General features: G+C 41.2%; 1 protein-coding gene across 1 annotated transcript in view; it reads right to left on the bottom strand.

Annotated features, from left to right (window-relative positions):
- Nucleotides 1-26,989, bottom strand: part of NEGR1 (neuronal growth regulator 1) — a 2,727,005-nt gene that overhangs the window by 1,313,781 nt on the left and 1,386,235 nt on the right. The gene's annotated exons all lie outside the window — the stretch shown is intronic.

The following is a 26,989-nucleotide window of genomic DNA, read 5'->3' as shown; positions in this document are numbered from 1 at the left end:
TTGTAATTATGCTGCTGGATGGTTTATAGATTTTTCTAATAGGATGTTGTCGATATTATTAACAAGTGTAAGCCATTTAGGTACTGTGGCCCGGATGGTCTTTCTAATGCAAAGTTCAAAACGCATCCTGATCTGTGGGCAACCGTTTTAGGGGATTTGCTTAACATTATTTTTGCTTTCCAAAGTATTCATGCATCATGGAAGATCTCAAAAATGATCTTGGTGTTAAAAAAAGGATGCCTCAAGTAAACATTTTTCATGCTCGATTTTAAGGGATTTAGAGACTGGGGAAAATGTGTCAGAAGTAATTGACACATACCAATCCTGTTTAAAGAAACAAGTGGGAATTTCTATTTTGAATCTTGCATCCCAGTAAGCCAAGCTAACGAAATGCACAATATACTGCGTATATTGGTTTATCTTTGGCATTCGATCAGGTGAACCGAGACAAACTGTGGCAAAAATTTAAACAGAAAGACTGTCTATGTCATCTTTTAAACATTCTAATATATCTGCACTCAAATAAAAAAGTGACAATTTGCCTTGATCAGTTGGGTACTTGTGCTAGTCTTATCAATATGTTTTGTGGCCTTCATCAGGGCTGTGCTTTAGTGCCTTTTTTATTTAAGTTTTATAAATCAGATTTGAATACTATTCGATCTTCTGCAAAAGAGCATATCCCTGTGGTTGTGTACTTTATTGATTCAGTGCATAGCTAATGCAGACAATATTGGCTTGTTTGATTTAACCCCAATAGGCCGCTGAATGTATTGTCAAGCTATTTGAAGGATCTGGACTTGGAAATTAATATATTAAAGCCGAAAGTACTGATATTGAAACCCGTGAAGAAAACAAATATTAAAAAAAGGTTGTTTATTAATGTTATTTATTTATTTGTATAGCACCCAGACTTGGAGGTATCTTGGATTGGCACCTGGATGGTAAAACCATTGAAACTGTGGAAGAATTTAAATACTTTGGTGTAAGAATATTCTCCAAAAGTGTATCAAGCATGACTATAACATTCTACATCCAGTTATGATTGCACTGACAGCACAAACTATGAAAGTTGATCTGAAATATGGCCACTTTTCGATCCTACCTATATTGAGGCTTTATAAAGAAAAGGTGATACCAACCTTAATTTTTGGGGCTGAGGCTAAATCGTTAGATATGAATTGGGAAAAGTTGGAAGCCATTTTTCAGAGGTGATGCTTATGCTTCTGGACTGGGGTTCAAATAACCGTTGTCAGAGAGGAATTGGGTCTTATCACAATTCAAACCCTAGTTGAGTGGAAACGACTACAGTTATATTATAAAGCCATGTCTCTGCCGCCAGGCTCCCTTTTCATTGAGATGCATTCCCCTTTGGTCATTAAAATGTGCCTGTGTTAAACATCTGGTCAATGGCCTCTATAAATCAACTAACTGCCTTGGATTCAGATCAGTACTAGAGAAACCATTATGAAGTAACATGTGTTTTCTTACTCATTGGTAGATGTAAAAGCTTTTAATATCATTCATTGTTATCTATTACGATATCCTTCACACGTTTTTATGAATCATTTTATGAGAGTAACAGTTAATCTAATTTTAATAAACAAATTAATAGTTTCCAGACATAAAATCCCAATATTGAGTAGACATTGTTGGTATTGTGGTTCGTATGTTGAAACTTTAAAGCATTTGATTATCAAATGTCAAGCTCTGTTTGCAAAGAGAATTGACAGTTTTATTCACTTTGTAATTAATGAAATGAGTTTACAAACTGATCAATTTTCAGAAAGAAGTCTTAAAGCAAATCAAATATACTTATCTATGGCAGTTTTAACATTTGTAAAATCAATTTTAAACGATGCGTGTATATGATCATGTATATATATGAATTGATTGATTAAGCATCGTCCTAGGATTTTGGTGTTGTTTTATGAAGTAATATCAATGATTTTCTTCCTGTATTTGTAATAATTCATCTATGCTTTGTGTGTTGAACGTGAAAGGTTTTATATGTAAACCAAATTTAAAAAAAAGAAAACAATAGCAAGAGTGTAAGGAGGAAGGGGGTAGAAAGAAGATACTGGCACAAAGGTGGCATGGTTGTTGCACAACATTTTATTTGTTCAGAAAATAAATAAGAAACCTATCTCTCCATAACTCTAAAAGGGGTTTCCCTGTTTCAAATAAGGAACTAAGGAATGTGTCTGAATGGGCAAGTAAAATAAAAAAGAGTCAACCATTGTATGTCAAAATGCCTCCTTCTATCCCTTACACTATTAAGCGAACTAAAGAGATATCGATTTATCTTGGTCCAGAAGAATAACTCTCTTTGTCTGGACCAAGGATTATAGTTATAAATGGCAGGTGGGAACTGTGTCTGAGAGAATGTCTTCCTTTTCCAGGTCTCAGTTTCATTTCAGGATATAAGACAAAGTGCCAGCATGAAGAGTTGTAAAGTTCTCAATGATTTTGCCATGCCAGGGGTATGACTCCTTTCCCCTGGCTTTCGTCTACTAGGTTTAATGGTACACAACACTGGGTGGGAGCACTATGGCTTCTTTCACATGATCTTTCTTGGTTTCACAGTACACAGCAGCAGGTGGAATGGCTTTCTTTCCCTGTACTCTATTGACATGTTGTCACACTTCACGGATGTTGGGGTAATGACTCCCTTCCCCAGGCCCTTTTGTTGCTTAATGTGACAGTTGAACACATCAGGAGGAATATATCCATTCCACTAGCCTCTCTCAGGCTTTATTGGATGTTACAGTTATACACACTAGGGAAAATGTGTCTCCATTCCCCTACCTTTCTCAGGCTTTATATGACAGTTCAACACACCATGTGGAATGTCTCCGTTCCCTTGGTCTTTCAGAGGCTTTATATTGCAGTTCAACTGACCAGGGGGAATGTTGCCCTGCCCCTGGGCTTTCTCAGTTTTTCTAATTCATGTGAGCCTCTCCAATGGCTTGGGTAGGCATACTTGATTCTCTTCCTTGAAGTGGCACTAGTGAAGAACTCCTCCTCATTCCCATGTGGGTCACCAACACAGTCTCTTTGCTCAGTTCAACTTCCACATACCCGGTTCACTTTACTGCCAGGTAAAGTTCTTTGCTTAGGCTTTCTTGTATTTTCGTTTTTGGTCTTAGACCCTCTCAAAATAGTTTGTTATGTTCCCTCTATGGATCCATCAGGAGCTCCCAGTCCTCTTCATTGGTTTCTGCCTTACCTGAGGCTCCTGACATCTCTCTCTGTCTCTCTCTCTCTCTCTCTCTCTCTCTCTCTCTCTCTCTCTCTCTCTCTCTCTCTCTCTCTCTCCTCTCTCTCTCTCTCTCTCTCTCTCTCTCTCTGGTTCATCGATCCTCACACTGCCACCCGTGGCTCTGCAGCACTTCACTGGAGCCGGGCTGTGCATCTCTGCTTGACTGCATAATCCTAAGTGTTCTCGTGCCTGGGCTTTATTCTTCCTCTGCTCTTGGTCGGACGATGCACGGTGGACTCGAGACACACGCTGTAGCTCTTCTACATGTTTCCCAGTCAGCAGCTTCTGCATCTTTGCTTGCAGTATGGGTGCTTTGCTTGTGCTGCCTCCAAGGAGGGTCTGCCAACGGTGACATCCCTTCATTCATCTTTAAGCCACTGGGTATTCAAAAGCTAGAATGTTCAAGCTTATTCTGATGAGGATTCATGCTGCTCTGCACCTCCTCCTCATCTCTGTATATTCCAATGGGCATTCACTGGAGTCAACTCTACTCTTCTTCGTCACAGCAGGAGTCAACATAGTTCTTCTTCATCTCAGTACTTTACAAGGAGGCTTTACTTGGATAGCTCCTATGCTTCCTCCTCTCAGTAGTGTTTAAGGAGACAGATCATTCCACTCTACAGGCATAAATATAAATATGGGGGTTAGATGGAAAATTAAGAGGAGAGGAGGGTAAGTGAGGTAGACACATATCCCCAGGTTGTCAATACTCCAATAGGGGTTTTCCCTTCCCTGAGATCCACCCAATGAGTACCACCCCCAGGGGAACTATTGGGTTCCCCAGGGCTTCCCTGGCCTCATGGGAAGGGGCTCCCCCTAGAGGGAATAGTGACAACATCTGGGGATTTGTCTCAAAGGGCAGTCAATATTTCTTCTTAGACACTATATTGTTAAAGATCAGCATGCAAATGATACTGAGTGATACAGAAAGACTGTAAAAGCCAGCCAATACTTCATGATGCATTGAAACACCACTACTTCACATCGCAAATCTACTGAAAGTATGTAAAACAGTTGACCATCAAGTTGTGATGTGAAGTCCTAGTGGTTCGATGCATGGTATTGTGTGGCAGTTGGTAGTCGTCAAATTCTAAAAAAACTGGAATATGGTTGTTAATGCAACAGATGTGGTAATGTTCATTTACAAATAATTTGTACCATATCAGTAATCAATAATTTATTATAGAATGCAATTCCAGAGAATATTATCAACAAAAAAAATAACATAGAACAATTGGGTAGTCACAGGCCAGGGAAAAAAATTGGTCAAAAATGAGATAAACGAGACTGGCCACCAGGGGCCGCACAGGTAACCATGCTCTCTGTGCACGCTCTTCTGCTACGGCCCAAAAAGTGAATTGAGCCCCCACTTTTGGACCCCCCATGGCAAAAAAGCAAGCAGCCGCTGTGTGAACACACCCTCCCCTCAGCAGAAGAAATCCCGGCAACAATCGGAGTGAAATTCCCCTTGAAATCGCCAATCCCAAGTACTCTCCTGCATATATGGCAGCCCGATGATCCAGGGCTCTACGTCCTGAAGTGCCCCATGAACCCAGCGGACGTGTGGGCCTCCTGTAGCTTAGAAGTCTGTGAGATGGACCTTGATGGCGTAGCAGATACTCGTGCAGTGAGTCGCAATTATTAGAGCTTGCTCTACCTTACGCCCCCACAGCCCTAAGGCATGCAGAGAGGAACAATCATCCCACGTACTCTCCTGCTAATCACTAGAGCACTTTGAATACTACATAGGAACCCTTACCTGCAGGGACATCATACAAAAGCACCTAGCCATGACCCACCTCACAACGCCTCTTATGCGGACAGGGGACAGAGCCCAGAGCACATCAAAGGGACAATTGCATAAATATACAAAACTGGAGAAAACAAGAACCAGACGCCCCAACACCCACACAGAGACAGCTTACACCGCCATAAATATGTGCAGATACGACTCCTGCAGTGCCAGGAGAGGACAAACTTGGGAACTCCAGTAACGCTCGATCCTGGGGTTTTATCAGACCCTGCCAACCTGATAACTGTAACTCAGTTCATTATATACGGCCTCACAATTGGATGGATGTGGGAGGCCCACAGCGACCCCAACCCTGTGCAGTCCTGAAGGGAGAATAAAGAGGGGACCCAGTCTAAGTGGTGAAAAGCACAGCCACCCCCCTTCCTCCTCAAGGTGAACAACAAACAGAAGATAACCACACCCCCGGAAGAAGCACACCTAGGGTGAACTCGGCAAAAACCCCAACATCGCTACCTACTCCTGGAATCAATCTGAAGGCATCCCCTCATAATCCAGAAGTTATATGATCTCTTAGTTTGACATCCTTTTAAGAAAGTGGTACGGGGATCAATCCATCACACCATATAAACAATTAAAGAGGAAAGAGGGGTGCGGAGAAGCTGGATACTACACTACATGCCAGAGGAACATTATTAAACCACTGTTGGCCTAGCACATCGGTACTCGCAACAGACACCCCATCAATAGCAACACTGACAAATTTCTGAAGTGGGCAAAAACCAAGTATTCAGTGAGACTGTCCAATCTTCACTCAAAACCTCCATCAAACCTTTGGATCACCTTGCCCTAATCAGAATCCTGAATCATCACCAATACGCCTGTTTAAGCCAATATGAGCGTGAGACAAAAACTAGCCCCCTTCGTCTACATTCCGACAACTCCTCGCTTTGATAACCCCATCATGGCAGCAATGGACACCACAGGAAATGAATCGACAGCCACAAAAGGAGACATTGCAGCCCTGCTGGTCGAAATCAAGAACATGGGGGCCAGTCTCGGAGGCAAAATAGACAAAATCACACAACGTCTAGAAAACATAGAAGAAAGACTTGATGGGGTGGAGAACAACCAAGCGTCAATAGACACCTTTGAAGCACAGCTCGAGCATAGGATAACAACGAGAAGAGGACTTTAAGCTTAAAATGGATGATTTGGTAAACTGGGAAAGAAGGAACAATCTGCACATTTTTGGGATTCCGGAATGAGAAGGAGAAAATGAAAGCGATCTCAGGAAAACGCTCCACGACATCATCAAGCTCCTGGTCGCTGACGATGCAATAGACAAACCCAAAACAGAGCGGATCCATAGAGCTGGGGGAGGACAAGATCTGTACTCGCCCAATGATATCGCTACCAAGACAAGGCCAGGGTGCTCGAGAAGGCAAGAAGTAGCTAGGCGATTAGTCTAGGAGCCGCACAAATATCAATCTACCAGGATCTATCCTCCCTGACATTGGCTCTCATGCGGATGCGTGGTCCTCTCACAAAATGGTTGAAGGAATGGAACATTCGATACAGGTGGGGCTACCCCTTCTCCCCCTCCTTTGAATATGAAGGAACAAAGATACAAGTAAGATTGGAAAAAGGAATGAAGCCTTCACCTCTGTGCTAATTGGACCATGGGAGGAAGGAGGAGATCGGGAAGAGCCGAGACGAGAGGAACGAGGATGGCGCATCCAGGGTCCCAGGAGAAAGCAGGTAAAAGGCTCGAGAAAATATCGGAAAGGCAATGTTCCCCTGAAGGGGATAATTAAGTATGGTTGGTCTCGCTAAGCACTTTAATGCAGAAAATGTGGCCTGATTAAGTGGCTAGCTTAGTGACTCCAGTATGGCCATGATTCTGACTTATGAATTGGGGGGAAACAACAGGGGCTCAATTAACATTGAGGTTTTTCATTACGTCAGGAGCTGTGAATTAACGGCCCCCACCGGTGGTTCGATGCAGGGCCAGTGCTATCAACCTGGCTCGATCGGACGCGACCAACCGGGATATGGGAGGGCGGGACGGGGGGTAAGGAAAGGGGGTAGACAAAGGGACAGGGTCAGAGCAGCATCTCCATTGGTTCAAAAGGTGAGATATCATGTTATGTATAACAGGCAGACAAATTACTGGTCGCAGAAAGTAAATCATTTCCCCCCAAGATTATTCAATGGCAACGACATCTGATGCAAGGGGAAGGGACTCCCTAAGGGTGGGAACACTTAATGTAAAAGGCCTCAACTCACCAACTAAGAGATCACTGGTGTCCATAGAATTGCATAGGGCCAAGATAGATGTTCTCCTACTACAGGAGACTAAATATGCCAAAGGGGAAGAGCGATAAATCCTCGGGAGGCATACAGGTATAGAGTTCTGGGGATCTGAACCGCTAAGAAAGGGGGGAGTGGGGATTCTCATTGGGAAAGGAATAGAGTTTGAGGTAGCCAAGACCTTGTCCGATGTAGAAGGGCGTGCCCTATTTGTGACGGGGACCATTGGGAAAGCAAATGTAACGATCGTCATAATCTACTCCCCCCACTCAGGACAGGCCCGATTCTTGGCTAAAACGATCCCTAAAATAATGTTAGAGGCCACAGGCCATATCATCCTGGGTGGTGACTTCAACCAATGTGCAGACCCAACTATAGATCGGAAGTCTGGCAACCCCGAGGTGAAAGATCGGACTAGGGGTGACCGCACAGAGTTTTCTGATGTGATGGATGTATATGGAATGAGAGATGTGTGGAGAGGAATGCACCCACATGAACAGGGTTACACCTTTTACTCCACCCCACACAACACCTTTACTCGGACTTACTATATATATTTGTCCAAAGATCTTTATAACATCACAACACAGTCAGAGATAGTCCCAGTTGCATGGACGGTTAATGAAATGGTCGTAGCTGACACTCGGTGGGAGAACCTGCGAGTCGCGGGAGTGAAATGGAGATGTAATGAGAGTCTTTGGAAGGACCCTGTCTTCGAGACAGAGATTAGTGAATACCTTAAGTTGAATAATACCGGGGAGGTATCCAAACAGGTAGTCTGGGAAGTGGGGAAAGCTACCTGGAGAGGTATCCTAATAAGAGAGGGGTCCCGCAAGAAGAGAGAAAGAAAACTTATAGAAAATAGACCCAGAAATGAGATTTGTCAGTTAGAAGGGAAAGTTAGGAGAGAGGGTGAGGCTGATCCCAATACAATCAATGAAGCAAAAAAGAAGAGGGAGGAATTGCGACTCTTGGAACATGAGCAGATAGTGTGCAAGCTCCGACTCCTGAAGCAGAAATTCTATGAAAAAGGAGATAAAGCTGATGCACTGTTAGCTGCCAGACTTAGGGAACAAAGGGCTGAGCAAAAAGTGCTGCTAGAAATAATTGAGGAGGGGCCTGCCCCAGCCATGACCACTCCTACCATCCCTGAATCCTTTGCCACTTTCTATGAGACCCTATACACCTCAGAAACAAACCCAGACCAACCACATACGGAAACTTATCTGTCTTCTATCAACATGCCTAAAATATCAGGTTTGGACTCTGAGCTGTTAGAATCCCCTATAACTGAACAAGAAGTCCAAAATGCAATAAAGGGATTAACTCTGGGCAAATCCCCTGGAGAGGACGGTACACGGCTGGATTCTATAAATCCTTTAGCACACAACTCAGGGAAAGCTCCAGACTCCTTCATCCGAGCCCTTATTACGGTAATCCCCAAAGAAGGAAGGGACCCCAAAAAATGCGGATCATATTGCCCCATCTCCCTGCTCAACTTAGATGCAAATTTTTTAAATTTACACCAGGGTTCTGGCCTCCAGATTAGAGACACTAATGCCCCAACTCATCCATCCTGATCAGGTGGGTTTTATACTGGGGAGACAGGGGGCCGACACAATGCGGAAGACCCTCATCTTATTCATGCATCCCGGAATATGACCAACAAACCTCTCCTTCTCTCCTTCTCTCCTTCTCTGTCCTTCTCTCAATCAAGGCAGAGAAGGACTTTGACAGGGTAGAGTGGGGATTTTTGAGGGCGGCCCTGCACAAGGTGGGGATAGGCCCAAGGTTCAGAAAGGGAATACAGGCGGTGTATACATCTCCCAAAGCATCTATATTTGTGAATGGAGAATACTCCAGATGGTTTGAACTAGAAGAGGTAGGGATGCCCCCTCTCCGCAATTATCTCTCTCTGGAACCCTTGGCACAAAAGATGAGGAAGCCCGCGGGGTAGAGGGAATGCAACTGGGAAGGGTTGAATATAAGGTGGCCCTTTATGCCGATGACATACTTCTGTATATGACTAACCTGATAACATCCATCCCCCGGGCTCTTCACCTCCTAGAAGACTATGGTCGACTCTCTCGTTTTAAAGTGAACAAAGCCAAGTCTATTCTGTTCCCCCTACAGGGCTCAGTGGAGACAAAGGTAAATTCTCCTTAATGGGTCTCAAGATTGAACACTCTAAGCTGAAATACTTAGGCATACAAATCACTAGAGACCTAGTCGGCCTGTACGAACTCAACTTCCCTCCCCTTCTCCTAACGTTCCATGCAATCTTAGTAAATGGAGCAATCTGATGATCTCATGGTTAGGGCGACTCAACGCCATTAAAATGGTCTGTCTCTCCCAGTTCTTGTATCCCTTTCAAATGCTCCCAATTGAGATGCCAGGGAATTTCTTCATAGAGGTCAAGAGAGCTATTGTGGGATTCCTCTGCCAGGGGAAAAAGGCTAGAATCGCATACGACACCCCAACACTTCCCAAAGACAAAGGCGGGGTAGATCGCCCAGATCTAAGAAAATATTAAGAAGCGGCCCAATTACGAGTCCTAATCCCCCATCTACACAACCACAAAGAACCCCAATGGATCACCATGGACAATCATTACTTGTCACCGGCCACAGTTTCGGAGTGGCTATGGGCCCCCAGGAAAAAAGCTCTATAATAGACTTAAAAACCACCCAATATTGAGCACCATATGGGGGATTTGGCGAAAGTTTACAAGGATGCAAAAAGTCTCTACAAGGCCGCCCCATTGAGCCACTTATGGTCCCCAGGAATTAACAAACACATTCCCAATGTGGAGAGATTTCAAACATGACATGAGGCAGGTCTAGAGAGGGTGGGACAACTGCTGAAAAAGGACTCTTTTGTTACACTCCCGGAACTAACAGAAGCCCTTGGGATAGGCACATTGCCCATCTTTCAATATCTGCAGATTAAAGGCATACTGACAAGAACAGAGTGGAGGGACAAGCGAAGAGAGCCCTTACCCCTTTTAAATGCTATTGGACTCTAGAACAGAGATGAAGGGCCTGATATCTGCCATGTATAAGGAACTGTAGAAGCGGGATATGGGACTACGGAACCATTGAGAGGCAGATGGGAGAGAGACCTAGGTGAACACATATTCCCAGACATGTGGGGAGAATGTGCAGAGCGGCCTTGCAAACATCCATATCGAGTCAATACAAATTGCATGCTATCAAATGATTACATAGATGGCAGTACAACCCTCACAGGCTCTCTAGAACGTTCCAAACGGCCAGTCCACGATGTTGGCAAGAATGTGGTGGGGTTGCCGACTATTGGCATATGTGGTGGGGATGTCCACGAATAAGGGTATACTGGGATGAGGTCCTGGGTTGGATCAGAGACATAGACGGCATTCACAGAAGCGCACACCCCCATCTCATGCCATTCGGTCTTGAGAAATGCGAAGGCGAATGGAGAAGGATTAAAGGTCTGGTCCCTCAGTTACTGCTAGCTGCCTGTGCCATACTGGTGATGAAATGGAAGTCCAGAACGCTCCCAAGTGATAGCAAATGGGTTAATGTGGCCTCAAATATATGTATAATGGACAAAATAACATCATCTCTCCATGGGAGATATACACAATGCAAGGTTTTATGGATGGACTTCACGAGTAAACCCTTGTCAGGAGTATTAAAGTGATGGACAATGGGACTGACGGTAGAAGTCCCCATCCTCTGAGCGGGTTTAGGCTGACCGATGCACTAGGTCAAAATGTAATGCATGAGATCTGAAAGGTTGTGAATGAAGGCATAAGAAGACTTACCCAAAAGGGCAGGCCCCCCATGTACAAACTATGACCACTCATAGACACACACATACATGTCTCTGACGATACTTTCTTGGCCCATAGGGGGTGGATGAAGGGAGAAGGGAAAGTCATGTTGAAGACCTGCAGCTCGAAATTGGATGAACCTACGAGATATATGATTAGACAATAGCCTTGAAAAGCTCCGATTTTGTTCTGTAATTTCTAGTTTCTATTTTTTGCTGTGACTTGCATTAAACAAAACTCAATAAAATTGAATTTAAAAAAAGGGGGATAAACAACCATATTAGTGGAAATGTGTTGACTGCTGTTCTTTGTACATTGTACAATAATATTATAATTGTCTGGCATTTGGGGTCCAAACAGTTGAATTAGAAACGCTGGAGAAAAAGTGTAAACAATAAATATAATACGGGACAGTGTATACAGTGACACTGATGTGTAAGGGTTTATGGCGTTGAAGGCAGCTGAGAGGTCTATTAGTTCCAGGACGCCTAATTGATCTCTATGTGCAATGGTTTATAATACAGCATTCAGAGAAAACCCTTCCGGGTCTGCAGCCTGCCAGTGGTGTGCTAGCATGTTATTTTCCTGAATTAATTTCTGTAGTTTGGTGAATACTAATTAGTCAAATGCTGGATGTAGAAGACTTAAAAGGGCAAGAAATGACATTTCAGGAGAAGTGTTAAGACCACCCCCCTAAACTCAGAAGGAACATGAAATTGAATAATTGAGCGTGATACATACTCATAAAAACTGAACTATATTATTTTGATGTCCTAACTGTTTGCAAAGTGGCGTAGGCGAGTCCAGTGATGAGCAAGAACATTTCTGCGAATATGTGAATATGTTAATGTGAAGAAGAAGATATGAAATGAATGAAAAAACTTGACACTATAGAAATGATATGTGAAATTCTTTAATTAAAGAAAGAAGCAGGTTTGTTACTTCATTGTAGATTGGGTTTGCTTTATCTATTTCTAAATAAATGTTTTAAAATAAATCGTTTGAACAGATTGTTTTCTGTCTCCAGAGTGTTGAGTATGATGTATGTTCATTCTTTTGATAATACATTCTTTAAAGATGGCAAGATTGCAATATTGCAATTCATATGATCTCTGTGTTCTGTCCTGTCTCCTTCTCTCCCATTCATGTTGGCACACTCTGGGAAGTTCTCATGGCTCCCTTCGACCCCTTTAAAGTCATCATTAAAGTCTACTGTCATGATCCAAGGCCCTCAAGCCAATCTCCTCCTCTTTGATAGGTGCTACTACCCTCGCCTCATCAATTTTCTTTTATCTCCTGCTGTCCCCTCCTCCCCTCGTTGGCTACCTTGCCCTCTCTTAGCTCCTCTTCTGTCCCACCTCAGTCTCCGTCCTCACCTCCGCAGGACGTACCTCTAATTTCTACGGAAGACCTTTAATGATGGCAACCTTCTTCATCTTGCACTCTCAACTCTCGCTCTGCTGTCAAACACCCCTTCGACATCTGCCACCTCCCGGAAGAAGGTGCAACAGTGCCATCAAATGCTGAGAACTGGAAAAGTAGCTTGTGGCTGATTCCACCTTAGGTCTCTTCACTTCACAGAGGATAATTCAAGCTGACAACTCCACCCATTTGAGTTAAGGTGTTAGAGATCCATGTGTACCAAAATGCCTCACTCTGTCAGTAAATTCCCCTCAATATCTTTATTCTAACTCACGCTGTCTCATACTGTTTATACCTCAATATATTATTGTCTTTCAAGTTATAATGTTCAAAATAACGTATTTGTGTAAGAACCTTAGTGCTCTAGAGTAGAACATATGGGAGGAGAGGAATAGGTGAAACACAGTAAGGAAGGTAGGGGACAAAACTAACATTAGAGAAAGAAGAGATGCCAAGGCTTCTTTCAAAGCTTAGAGTCAGAGAGTTTATTGTTTTACTAGCACTTGTTTGAGGAGATGAAATGCTTAGGATTGGGGGACTGCATATCGGAAGAGTGCAGTTTCCAGAGCATTCCTGAATTTGTATCTGTCATATTGGCTCTTCATTACTTGTGGAAGGATATTCTCAATTGTGGGTCTAGTTTAAGCTAATTAATGTCTTACTTTCCCATAAAGTACTTAACATATCTGCTGGTGGAGGCTGATCTTGGAGCCTATTTGGCTTTAATGCACAGTTAACTCAGAAATGTTTTACTGAGATTCACCAGAAGGTTTAGTGAATTGCACACAGGGGTTTGAAATAGACAATATTTGTTTGGGATCCAGTGGAAAGAGCTCAAGCTTTATATAGTCTTGTCTGTTAATGGAAAACCCAATGATGGCGCTTCCTTTTACAAAAGCAGCAGTAGTTTATAGTCATATTCACCAATTCAACAAATTGCTATAAAGCCTATTACAGTAACACACTCTACTGTAAATACTAGGGCTTCCAACACTTTGAACCTGCATCGAAGACCAACAGAATTAATATGCTACTCTCTAGGTTGGTGGGCAAAATTACCTATCTGAATCAAATATTGCACCCACATTCATAGTACTGGAAGTGGGTGTTGATGGAATTGTGTGATCTAGAATCTGTGACTAGGATTGTTATTAACTTTCAAAATGATCTGGCCAATTCCATCTCAGAAAGGGTAACCTGCTAACCAGGACCTCCTTATTTACGCTCCATGCTAAAACCATAATGCAAACCTGATCCCAGCTGCATCAGTAGCCTGGTCCGCAGTGTCTACTCTCCAGTGGCATACAGCAGGTTCAGGGGTAACAGGTGCCCTCTTGGTAGATGTATGGACAGCAAAGTCTCATTTAAGATGTGCACTCTGTTCTGACAACTACATAACTGGTGGCACACTAAACTTCAAATATAAGACTTACATTGTGGGTATGGTGGGAAGCATCTCTCATACTTATTTGTATTTGTATTTTATTAGGTTTATATAGCGCTTTACGCCAAAGCGCTTTACATTAAACAACAAGAATACATTAACATACAATGGAAGCTTAATTGTAAAATATGAAACAAACCATCAAAAACAGTACAAAGAACCATTTGCACAGAAATGTGTGAGAGAAGTTAAAAAGAGGAAGAATAAGTGAGAAGCAAGGTTAACATTACGGGAAGTACAGACGATGAGCTTTTAGGGAGGAAGGGAAGGAGGAGTAAGAGGAGATGGAGTGGATCGAGAGAGGTAAAGTGTTCCAGCGTAGAAGGTCAAGGAGCTGAAAGGAATGGAAACGAGAATGGGTACATGGGGATGGAGGAACAGTGAGTAGGAAGAGATCTGCAGATCTGAGGGGGCGAGATGCTCCTTTATACTCTTTCCTCTTTTGGTCTCAAAGGCCCTGTTCTCAACTGGTTCTCCTCCTATCTCTCCAACCGTTCTTTTGTTGTCTGTTGGGGTGGTCGTACCTCCTCTACTCTCCCCCTTGACTTTGGTGTTCCCCCAAGCTATGTACTTGGCCCTTTCCTTTTCTCACTCTACACTTCCCTTCTTGCCCCTATCATCGCTTCTTTTAGCATCTCTCACCATTTCTATGCTGATGACACCCAGCTCTTTCTCTCTTTCTCTTCTTTCACTCCCGACATCCACCTTAATATTTCTTCCTGTCTCTCTGTTATCAGAAACTATATGTCATCTCACTTTCTCTCCCTCAACACTGATAAGACTGAATTCTTATTCTTTCCCTCCAACACTCTTCCCTCTCCCCCTCAATTCATTCTCTTTCCCCCTTCTAATCTCCCCATCTCAGCCTCTGCTCAAATTCTTGGCCTTCACTTTGACTGCGCCCTCTCCTTTTCCCACCACATTTATCTTACCTCCCGCACCTGTCGCTTCCTCCTCTTCAATGTTCATAAAATACGTTCCTCCCTCACCTTTCATGCCACTGAACTCTTAATCTCTTCCCTCATTTTCTCTCGCCTTTTATATTACTCCACTCTCCTCGTTGGCCTCCCTGCCTCTCACCTGGCCCCCCTCATATCCCTCTATCACTCTGCTATCTGCACCCTTTGTCTTCTCTCTTCTCATGATTCCATTTCCTCTTCGCTTTCTTACCTAGGCTGGCGTCCCTTTCATTCTCAACTTAAATTCAACCTCCTCTGTCTTGTCTTTAAATCTCTTCATGATCTTGCCCCCTACCTCTCCTTTCTCCTCTTGTTCTACGCTCCCTCTCATACTTATCCAAGCAATATCATTTTATATCACACAAGGGTCAGCCCTGTGAGCCCAGTTTAATGGTGAAATGGCATGCATATTCTCCCCAGGCAGGCTATCCTTGGGACTGCAGGCAAGACTGTATTTAACCCACCCCAGAGAGACAGCAACTACACAGGAAGGTGTCCTGGGAACAGGGCTCAAAGAGCACACCCATTCACAAAAGGAGTACCGTCTCACCAGGGAGCTATTGTAAAAGAAAGAGGTTTGGGCCAGTGTATATAAACAGAGCTCTTTACATAAGGTTCCACCATATTGTTTCTCTCTGCCTTTATCTTAAATTTTTGTCCCCTCCACTTCATGTAGCACAAACCATACTGAGTACACTTGTTTGAAGGACAGGGATTGGACTATTAAAACTTGCTTTACGCCAATCAACTATAAACATTTGTGTATAAAGATTGTGTAGAAGTGTGGGGGCTGAGTAAGCGTGTTAGCCTCTGTTCACCCTTGTTCTATTGCAAGGCAGAATTACATTTGTCACAAGTTGTCAATGGAGACTTCCTTTTGAAAATAATTATTTCTGTTTCAAAGCGATTTTGGCACAGAGTTCTGAAACACATCAGGTCCTGTCTTTTACTAGGCAGGTTATTGATTTATTTTTATTTTTTAACGTGCTATATAACTATACAAACAACAGTTTTTCAGCACACAATACAATACAAAAATATTAACCTCGACACCCCACACTTCTTAGCAATCCAGAAAATCTCATTACCAATTTCCTCCTCCTCCCACCCATTCACCCCATTCATCATTCGATATCATGTAAGCCATCTAAAATTAGCATTAACTTCCTCCACAAAATAGTAAAATAAATAATGCATGCTTCATTGTTGCCATTTAAAAACATCGCTTCACCCAATTGTCAGGGAATGCCAGTGATCCACCATGGCCGTAATATTCGTCAAATTACTGTCAGACATTAAGTTATTATACTGGGGGTTGTTGGATTATTTTTCTGCATAGGTCAAAATCTGAGTTGAAAAGGCCTCCGAAAGCTGTCTAAACCAGAAGCCAAGTAGTTATGTAAATATTGACCAAGGCAAGGACAAGTTCTTGATGGAGCAGACAGGAAATCATCTATTTTTACAAGAGGCACTGAGATGAATAACTTAACTGTAAAACTCTATTCCATGACAGTGCTTTCAAGTGCTGTAGTTGGTGATGAAAAAAGGCTAAGATCAACCATGTCACATGCTGTTGAACGCTGTATAAGGAATATGTGTGTTAGGTGCTTCCTATGCCAATGCTTCAGTCAAGAAATAAGTAAAAACCAGTGAGCAATGTGCAGGCTTGCACTTTCCTTTCAGACGTATTTATTTCCTGCCTAGTGTTGCGCAGGGTGTGGTTACAAAATATGTATTTTTTTTATTTAAAATTGTTCTTTTAGGCATATAATATCTAGATGAAACCGATATTACGTATGACCCCTTGCAGTTGAATATTCTCTAATGTGTCTATAAATTTGCTCCTTTTAATTTTTTCCGTAAACTTCACCAACATCCCACTATGTTAAATTTCAACACTCTGCAAGAATTAAATGAATCGTTCCCGTTCAAATGGCTAAACAAAATGACTAACATTAAAAATCAACAATATTGGTATATGAATATCCTGAATATTCTCTGTGGCCTTAGCCTTCTTAATTGATGTAGATGAGCAAGCCCCTTTGGGGCTGAATACAGAGGCGATACAAAGCAAAGCCAAAATCCCTTTACTGCTAAACTGATTTGTAAGCATATAAATCCACACAGCATTGTGAAAATGCACTGGGGCATGATTGGAACCCAGCATATACATATGCATGTTCGCATTTCACCCCTGCCACATTGGTACAGAGATAGCTGGATGTTTGGCTGGAGCAGAGTGACTGCTCATGCTGAAACACCCTGAGAGTAAAACAGGGAGTAACATATTTTTTTACAGAGGTCATGACCATGCACAAGAGGCCAAATTGCTGATACGCAACTGTTCAAAAAAACACCACCAATTCAGTGGTTGATAGTAGGTATAAATTGCCATGCAAGGTCCGTGAAATGAAAGAGGTGTAGTAGGAGTTTTGGGAAATGTTAACTTTTTTCCAAACTGCCAAAAACAAAGACATTTTGAAAGACACTTCTGAAATCCGTGTCTGGGATGATTGCTTTGATTCTGTGGAGTATTGATTTCAGGTACCATAATGTCTGGACATTGTGAAGGCTATGGCTTCAATGAGAGGTTGCTGCTGAATCAAAGTGAATTTGTGCATGGTATTAGTTGGGGTGGGACTATTTGGCCTGGATGTTGAAAAGGAAGTGTCTCAGTTGATGGATGTCATTGACACAGCTAACCATCAGTTGACCAAAACATTGATGAAATTGTCTCGGTTTTATTCCACGGCACAATCCAGCCTGGGACTCCTTCCCCTGACAATGAATGTGGCGCACATTAAAAACGCTTTTTATCTTTAATAAACCATGGGTTCTTTTATTTGAGTAGGCCTCCAACCCCCGCGTCACAATGGACTAGGAACCAGGCCGGTGTGTATCAATAAGATATTTATTAATTTATGGTTTAATGAAAAAGAAAAATCTAAGTATTTTACAACAGCCACCAATATTGTGGCAACACAAATGCAATGATTCCTACAGAACAATTGGTTCAGAAATCCGAACACAGTTTACACGGATCTTATGGCAAAACGGGAAAAACATTTTTGAATCAAGTGATAGCACTAAGGTTTGGCACTCTCCCCTGCAACACTCACCCCCAAACATCAGCTAACTTAATTAATGGAAGGCAGTGGCAAGGAGTCAGGATAGAAAGAAAAAGTCAGATTTGGAATAAAGTCCACCACTCCAAGATGAGAAGTATGAAAAGAAAGTGAAAACCTGTTTTTGGAGCAAAACAGCTGAATCGGATTTTGCTTATTACTCGCACGGCTACCAACAACTGCTATGGGCAGCTAGAAAGGGAATTTGTGTTGCTACACTTGAGGAGATATGGAAGCTTAGAGACTACTAATCAGTACACAGAACAACGTGGAAATGAGAAGGAAAATCGATTTTGGGGAGAAAGCAAAGGCAGAAGGAAATAAATTCATAGGGCAAATGGAAATTTGTCTTACACAGGATTTACAATGACAGGTAGCTAAGGAAAGGGTTTAGCTTTCAAAATCGGAAATCGGTTTTCAAGAACAAGGACAGAGGCACATAACAGATAGTATTCTAGACAAAAGAGGTTGCTCTCAATGGGACTACTGCTTGCGTTATTACAGGAGAGGTGCAATTTAGGAGTTTGTGGGGTAATCTACACAATACACGTGTACATTAGGTTTTCAGTTGCACAGAGACTATTCTAAGGAGGCTATACTTTAATGACTATAATTATTGAAGAAAGACACTAGGCATAAGGGGATTAATTTCAAATTTTAACCAACGTGTACCGTGAATTTCAATGGGAAATTCATTCATTTACTTCAAAATAATGCTAAGGGTTTATACAGACAACTGAGAGATTTATTAAAGGAATACGCTAACATACACAGGCCAATACCGATTCTTCTATGGGAAGGTGAATACATTACATTGGCAAATTTGGGACTTTCAATGGGATTTCAATGAGCTTTTCAATGGTGTTTCAATGGGGGGAAATATTGGATGCAATGTTACAAAAGGAAGAGCTTATGCAATTTAGTGTTGGGGTTATTTGCTACTTACAATGTAAGCATTGGTTTGGGATTCTGGGCAGCCAGCTGGATCTCAGGATACTCTGGACAGCTAGAAAAGTGGTCTGGTCTCTGCACTCCCCTGGATGGTAATCGGAACACCCAGCTGGATCTCATGACACTCTGGACAGCTAGGCAAGGGGTCTGGTCTCTGCACTCTCTTTGGTATGGTTCAGATGCCTCCTCTCCATCCTCTTTCTCCTGTTTCCCTGGATTCTTGTCTGTGTGTCTCCCACTGTCTAGTACAGCCCCCACTTTATATAGCCCAAATGACATCATTCACTTTAAAATCTAGGGGGAGTACTCTGGAATTACCCCTACTCTGGAATAGGACAGCCTACCATTCCTCTCTCCACCCCCTGGCATCATTGGTTCAAGGGGAGAGAGCATAATCTGTCTGTTTGTCATTTATTACAGTTCTTTGTTCCTCAGGTCCACTTTTTTGCAAAACTGAGTTATGTATCATAACTTCAAACTTATCCTATCCACCGCCATAAGAAATAAATATGCGTTTCTAATGGGTCATAGGGAATTAGACAAGCTGATCGTCAACTGTACGAGGTAGCATGGTCCTTTGGCACATTCTTGTCCTTTTCATGAAATGCATAACAGTTACAACCCTACAAATGATTAAGCATGTTCATAATCTCATTTTCCATCTTTCCCCGAATGTTCTTATTTGTCCAATTTTTAAAACTGCCAAAAACAAGTCTTTATTGGCCATTTCAATCCACAAATTCCTAGGAACCTGCACTTAGTCACTTCAGATCCCTCTGGACATGGAAGAATATCATAAAACACAATTATTTCTCATTCTGAGTGCTGGGAAAAATGCCTAAAATGAATGAATACTTTAATGTCAATTGTGAGGCTCTGTCACATATGGGAGGGTGGTGCTTCATCCCCCACAGCCAACTGTCTTCCCCTGGCTCAGCTTGCAACAAAAGACTTTTATTACACCCTTTGAAGTTTGTCAGTTTATCCTGGGTAGTGGGTACAGAAGAAAATCACACTTCTTGGTCAAGCTCTAGCCACACTTGCTTTCTTTGTCTTCCCTGCTAGTACTGCCTTCTAGTCTGGCAGCAAAGAGAATTATAACACCCTCAGTGACATCACATGTCATTGTAGAATGATTCACTTATAGGTGCGACTTCCAGTGGGAGGTAAGGCTTTCAATTGAGTTTTGTGCCTGAGTCCAAAAATGTGTTTTTCTGGTATTCTGAGCCTCTTCCAAGGTGACAACGTCTTGTGGGGGGAAAATATTATGTACATTGCTTAGCCAACCCCCCACTCACCACATATTTCACTGACATTTTGGTGCGAACAAAGCTATCCCTTCGCGTTGGTTTTTAAACTTCATTTTTCTTATTTTCTATCACACATGTGCAAGCCGTTTTTTAATCTAATGATGGAAATGCGATTCTGTAGGTCATGGGATTTTTTTACTTTGTCCTTTTGAGTGGGTTTGCATTTGCTGCTGGTCCATTGACACAGAGGGGTAAGCCGCCTGCACAGGGCTCTTTAATTTGACACAGGATAAAACAAAAAAAACAAGATGTTTTTCATTTGAAGACTTTTAGAGCACTGCTGTTCACATGAAAGGGAAAACAAAAGCTGTGTCAAGTTGCAATGTTGAAATCCTTGCTCCTCATGTGATTTAACAGTAAGACAAGGCCATTTTGCATGTAGTGCATAACTTTGATGTTCAGATGGAAGAAAAACAAATGCAGGGCCGTTTTTCTATGCAGAGCATAACTTCTTGTTATTCAAATGAACGAGAAGCAGATGCAGGGCCGTTATTCAATACAGTGCATAATTTCTTCTTATTCAGATGAAAGATAAGCAGACACAAATCCGTTTTTGGTGAAATCTTTAACTTTTGGTCATTCAAAATGGAACGAAAGCAATTGCACGGGGCCGTCCTTGGGAAAGGTTTTTAACTTTTGTCATTCAATGGAAAAGAAGCAAACGCAGAGCAATTCTTTGCGTTGCAGTGTTCAAATTCAAGCCACCCATGTGACAGCGAAAGTAAAGCACACAGGTGACTTTGATTTGGTTTTTGGCTGTAACAGGCAATAAACAAACAGAAAATACTGAAAACAATATAATGAAACTGTACACAGAAGGTGTAGTAATCGATAATAATAGCACACACACACACATTTACAGGTGATCATTGTTCAAAAGCTCTTGAATTAAAGTAAGTCAAAGTAAAGATGTTGCATATACATGTTCCTATTATTTTAACACTATCCAGGCATGACAAACTATATATGCTTGATATTGTAATCAATTTCCACATTGTTGACAGAAGGACACTGAGAAAATAGGACACGAGAAACATATTTTGGAGTACAATCTTCAACTAAAGATTAGATCTATCTTAAATTAAAGATATGGATTACAATGTAAAGTACACACTTTCTAGTAATTCTGCCTATCATAATATATAATAAAAGGCCAGATGTATTTTTGTCTGAGGCCGCCCTACCCGCTTCACTGCTCACACCTCTAGAGTGAGCTGTTGCCTTACACTTTCAACAATAAGATGTTACGTTCATTTTCCAGGTGAAAAAAAATGTGTATTTCAGCAATATCACCGATAGAGAGAGCTGTTGCCTTACGCAAACAACAATAAGATGTCAAGTTCATCTTCCAGCTGAATAAAATGTGTATTTCAACAATGATAACATACAATTATCTGCTGAAAATGGCCAGGACAGGGATACCACTTTAACAGCATACTTCAAGTTGCATTCACTAAGAACATATATACATTAAAAAATATAAACAGAAATTCATTTGATTAAGTACTATTCCTTTAACAAAAGAAATTACTTTTTTTCAATGTACTTTTGTATTATGGATTATTCATTGTAATATTTCTTGGGGTGTATTATTATATCATTGATATTTTTCATGTACATTTTAAACTTTATTTTATGATCTCATGTATGCTTTGAATCATAATGCACACAATTTGTATTACTCTGATATCCCTAAACATTATATATTTGAGTCCAAAACCCATATGTGGAATCCAAGCCAATGAGGAGCAGATACAACAATTGGCTGTATGTACTATGTTGAACTTTCAACTGATTCTATGAGATTTCTTTTGAGGGTACTACTCATCCAAGTAAACGGAGCAAGATACTTTGCAATGTATTTTTTCTATTAATATAAATCATGTTAAAATACACCACATAATATATTTACACTCGGAAACTGTTTCCTTTAGGTACGTTAGCCTATGTGCACAGGATTTTTGACCAGTAATTAAATCATGTATCTATACATTTTTCTATCCCACCATAAGGAAGAGACAATACTTAGGCACTTATAGAAAGAAATATTTGTGCTAATGGAGGCAACCTCTAATGAATGTGATAATACAAATTACGTGTTACGCTTTTTCATGAGCAGTATGTTCCATGATCGAGATTTGTATCCCCTATTGATCACCAGTGAATGAAGTCATGCATGTTGTGATTTGAATTTCAACACACATGTAACATTTGCTCATACTAATAAAAGATGTGTGCCTAGTATGGGCATTAATTTAAAGTATGTATTTAATTGCATGTAGCGCACTTAAGAAATTACCTTTACTCTCTACTTTGTGAGAAATAAAACACCACCTACAAATTACACTTTCTAGGCAGCGTTTTTTAAATGATTTCTATGGCATGCACCAGCTATTTACCATATGTATGAATCCTTTGGTTTCACACCTGCATGACAACCTCATGCAGATGTAAAACCATGTGCTCTAAAGAGATATTGGAAGAAAGCAAAGAAGAGTAGCAAACTTCATGTTGCTACCCTCATTAGGCATTCAAAAGGAACTAAAATGAGATAAAGCACAACAAAAAAGCATAAAGGCACGTTTACAGTTTTATTTTCCACTTCACTCAATCAAATGACCAATATATGTTTTCACAAATATTTAAATTCACAATAGGGGTCATTTTATAGGAGTCATTTTTAAGGCAATATTTGCATGTATCGGACTGCACGTTGCTGGTCCGTTTCATGTAATTCTAAACACTCAATAAGCAGAGTATAATAGTGAAGATTAATTGAAGGTGAAATTGCCTTTACCCCATACATTTATTATCTCCTTTGTGAGAAATAAAATGCTTCCTGAAAAGTATGCTTTGCACAAGGTCTTTCATGTTGGATTCCTATGGCATCTACACAATTGTAAGCAGTTTCTGAACCAAGCTGTATACCACAGGGATGCTTTGTTTTTATGCAGGTGTAAAACTATGTGCTCTTCCAAGACGAAGGAGGAAAGCAAAGCAAAAATGCAAATTCTGTTTCTGGTGTCCTCTTATGCCTTGGAAAGACACACAAACAAGATGGAGTTCAAAATGAAAACATAATGGCACTTTTACGCTTTCATGTTGTGCTCCACTTAGTGAAAAATTATCCACCATTGTTTTATTTTAGTAGGAGCCAGTCAGCCTCATGTTCAGTTTGGTGGTGCACATCGATTTAGGGCATAATATTTTGTTTAAGCCTCCTTTTAATGTTCTCTCTCATGGTGCAGGACTGTAATAATGGAGGAGGGGCGCAGAGTGGAGATAAGATCTATGCCATGCTGACCTCCTCCATCTCATGGGAAGGCTTCATTTTACTCCTGTATCAGATTTATTAGGCAGTCTACAAAGGATGGATTCCTATGGAATCTGACTGTTTTTCACCTTTCAAAACTTCTAAAAGGAAGACCATAGGCAGACTCTTGCTCTCTATTTTGCCTGAATTCCCATGAATCAGGGTGTTTGTTGGCAGGGCAAAGTCACTTTTCAGCAGTAAAACATCACTTGTACCGTGCAAACAGTTCCTTGAATCGGGCTATTATGTGCAAAGTACATTAAATGTTTTTCATAAGCGGTTTCTCTAGCATTGAACACCACATTTATAATTATGAAGTGGTCTCAATGGATATACATCCCTCTGCTGAAATGCCACAAAGATTTATGAGCAAAAGCCATTTCCCGGGATAGTTCTGACCTTATCAGTTTCTTTATAGAACCTATCATGGACGGGATTTAGGATCAGCTGCTCCAAAGAAGCCAGCAGCTCTAACCTTGATGTTCTGACCTTCACATTTCTACACAGATCCCTTGCATATGCAAAAGGTCTTTGTGGAATGAATAATGTTTTGCAGCAAAATTAAACATTTGTAGTTCACATTTTGGATGTTCATCAACTGTTTTGTTTTTGACGTATTGTAATTCAAAAAGACTTTAAGTGCTCTGTTTCAGATGCAGTATGTGCAGATAGAATGCTTAGGATGAAACCTAACACACCGCTGCCGAGTTATCCAAGATAGAAGCATTACTATTCATAAACAGACTATCATTATTCCACTTAGAATTGTACGTGTCCTCAATATGTATTCATGTGAAGAAAGGTACACTGGCTCAAAAACAAACTGATCAAGACTGATTGAGGCCCCACACCGCTCCTCAAAAGCAGTTACACACACAAACACACAAACATGCATGCACACACATGAACATCTCTTGTAGCTGGAGCTGTTTGTTATATTCACTTGTATTCTCGTCCAATAAGGAGATGGAGTTAAATAGTGCTTCCTCCAAACATGAATTGACGAGTATGCTTGCATAGACTGGCACAGAGCTCAACATTTAAGGGGTTAAATGTATGTATATATTTTTGGCCTGCTTAGCATGATGCTGCTTAATGATGGTTTCCCCGTACCACTGCAGATAGGGAGATCACGAGCCAGCTGACCATTTCAGGCACAAATGGTGATAACGATACATTCTACCAATCCAGGTGATGTTGTATTCCACTTCCCTTTGATGGTCAATCGATCAAGGCAGGAGGAATGTGATGGATGGAATGGGGTAGCGGTAGGTCCAATTGCATATATCCACAGAAATGAAATAAGACTCCAAGTTCTCCAACACTGTGACAAAAGGCTAGTGATATGCAGGTGTGCAGGGATGCATTGTGGATAACCTGCATTCTAAGCCCCACACTACTATTAGACAATCAGTGATTGAAATCATAAAGTTAATAGAAACCCAGTCTGAAGGGTATACCTCCTTTGCCTTTTTTGGTAACGTGGGCCGAGGGTAGGATATACTGTCAGAAGGAGTGCAAAGTGACCAGGGTATCAACCCAAACATAAATAGCATAAATATCTCCAAAATAAACTCATGCTTTTGTACAATTCAGCATTGTATCTTAAGCGAACTGAGCAACAATTGGGAAAGACATCTAACACTACTTGAGGATGGAGGAAGCCAAAACGATGTAGGGTAAATTAATTTGATCAATCGTGGATAATCTGTGTAAGTCATTGCTCTTTTGAATATTTGATTACTTTGTGATTCAATGCATCCATTTATATCCTATCTATTGTCCTGGCTGGATGTTGTTTGAGATTTCATACTTGCATCCTTACCTTGGATGCAACATGCAGGCTGGAAATTACCATTATGGTAAGAACACATTAACATCCTAAATATGCTCTGTTCATCCAGGAGAAAATCAGCAGGTGCCATTTTACAATTACATTGTTAAAAACCTATAACAAACTTAATATAGATTCCAAGGCCCTGGAAATTAAGATAAAGCCACCTTTTGATGTTCTGCTTCATGGGATGTATTGCTGAAAAACATGTGTATGCCTTTATGGCCCTATTGTATACTTATATGTACAGTTCCCTACAAAGGGAACTGAAATGCAACAGGGGTAACCAAACTGACAGTGACATTTCACACCTGGTGCAGGACATGACATGGCAGTAGTCAAATGTAGAACAACCAAATCTCTCAAAACTAAAGAGAGGCAAGCTTATGTAATGTATATGGCTTGCCTCACCACTTCATGAACCTGTCAATTTTCAGTGATATGTTTATCAACGTAGGGATTGCTGATAGAGAATGTGAACAGAATAGGCAGTTTAAGAAGCATCAAACTCTGGAAGTGATTAATCATACACAACCACATTCTATACAGGACTCAGCTATTAAACTATTGAGCAAAGGGCCTGCATTTCTGTACTCTACCCAGAGAACATAATACTGCCAGCATGAAGACAGACATAAAAAAAAAACATTTGAAAGAAAATGCATGCTTACAGAATTATTTTACTAGGAAACAGATGGAGATTAGCTCATCTACACCGCCAATCCTTTAAAGAATTGCCACCATCCCAAAACATGTACTCCACAATGTGGAAGGAATCATGTTCTTGAAATGTACATTCTGTCTATAAGCAGGACAACCAAAAAATCCCCACCCAAAGGAATGTATTACAACGTCATTAAAGATTACATCTCAGCTATCTGCAACCTTCAACAAAGAACAAATATCAGCATTAAACTTGAAGCGTGGGCTAGTATTTCCAATGAAATTGACTATGTGAGTGTGTCAATGTGACAACTATGGGATACCACCACTTTCCAAAAGAAAACCTAAACAAAGTGATCAATAATGTTTGGGAAATATATCAGACATAATCTCATTGATGATGTGAGTGCAGAAATAAAGTTTCACACAACCATTATCCCAGGCCACTAAGAGAACACACACAATGCAGAAGTGTTATAGAAAGGGATTTTTGGCAGGGGTGATCCAGAAAGCAATTGCATCAATGGAACTGTTTGAAGGATATGTATTTCAAGAAAAAGTATTGAGAAGGGGGGATTACATGTCACTATGGTCCTAAAACCGAGGGCAGGGCCTCTTGAGAGTACTTGATTTTAGGTGGTTTGACAGCAGAGCTTCTTGGTGCTTTCCTTACAGTCAAACTGGGTCCGTAATGCATTGAATCATTCAAACGAGTGGAGAGTTGGCATCGAGTCAGCATCAGGATGGGGCTATGTGTGGTTCAAGTTGATGCCCAATGCAGTGTGGTTTGTGAGAGCCTGCAGTTCAGGGTCAGTAATCAAGCCAGTTTGAG

This window comes from Ambystoma mexicanum, chromosome 1q (assembly GCF_040938575.1).
Source record: "Ambystoma mexicanum isolate Mex_15411 chromosome 1q, UKY_AmexF1_1, whole genome shotgun sequence".
Taxonomy (NCBI): Eukaryota; Metazoa; Chordata; class Amphibia; order Caudata; family Ambystomatidae; genus Ambystoma; species Ambystoma mexicanum.
This window is presented reverse-complemented; position numbering and strand designations above follow the sequence as displayed.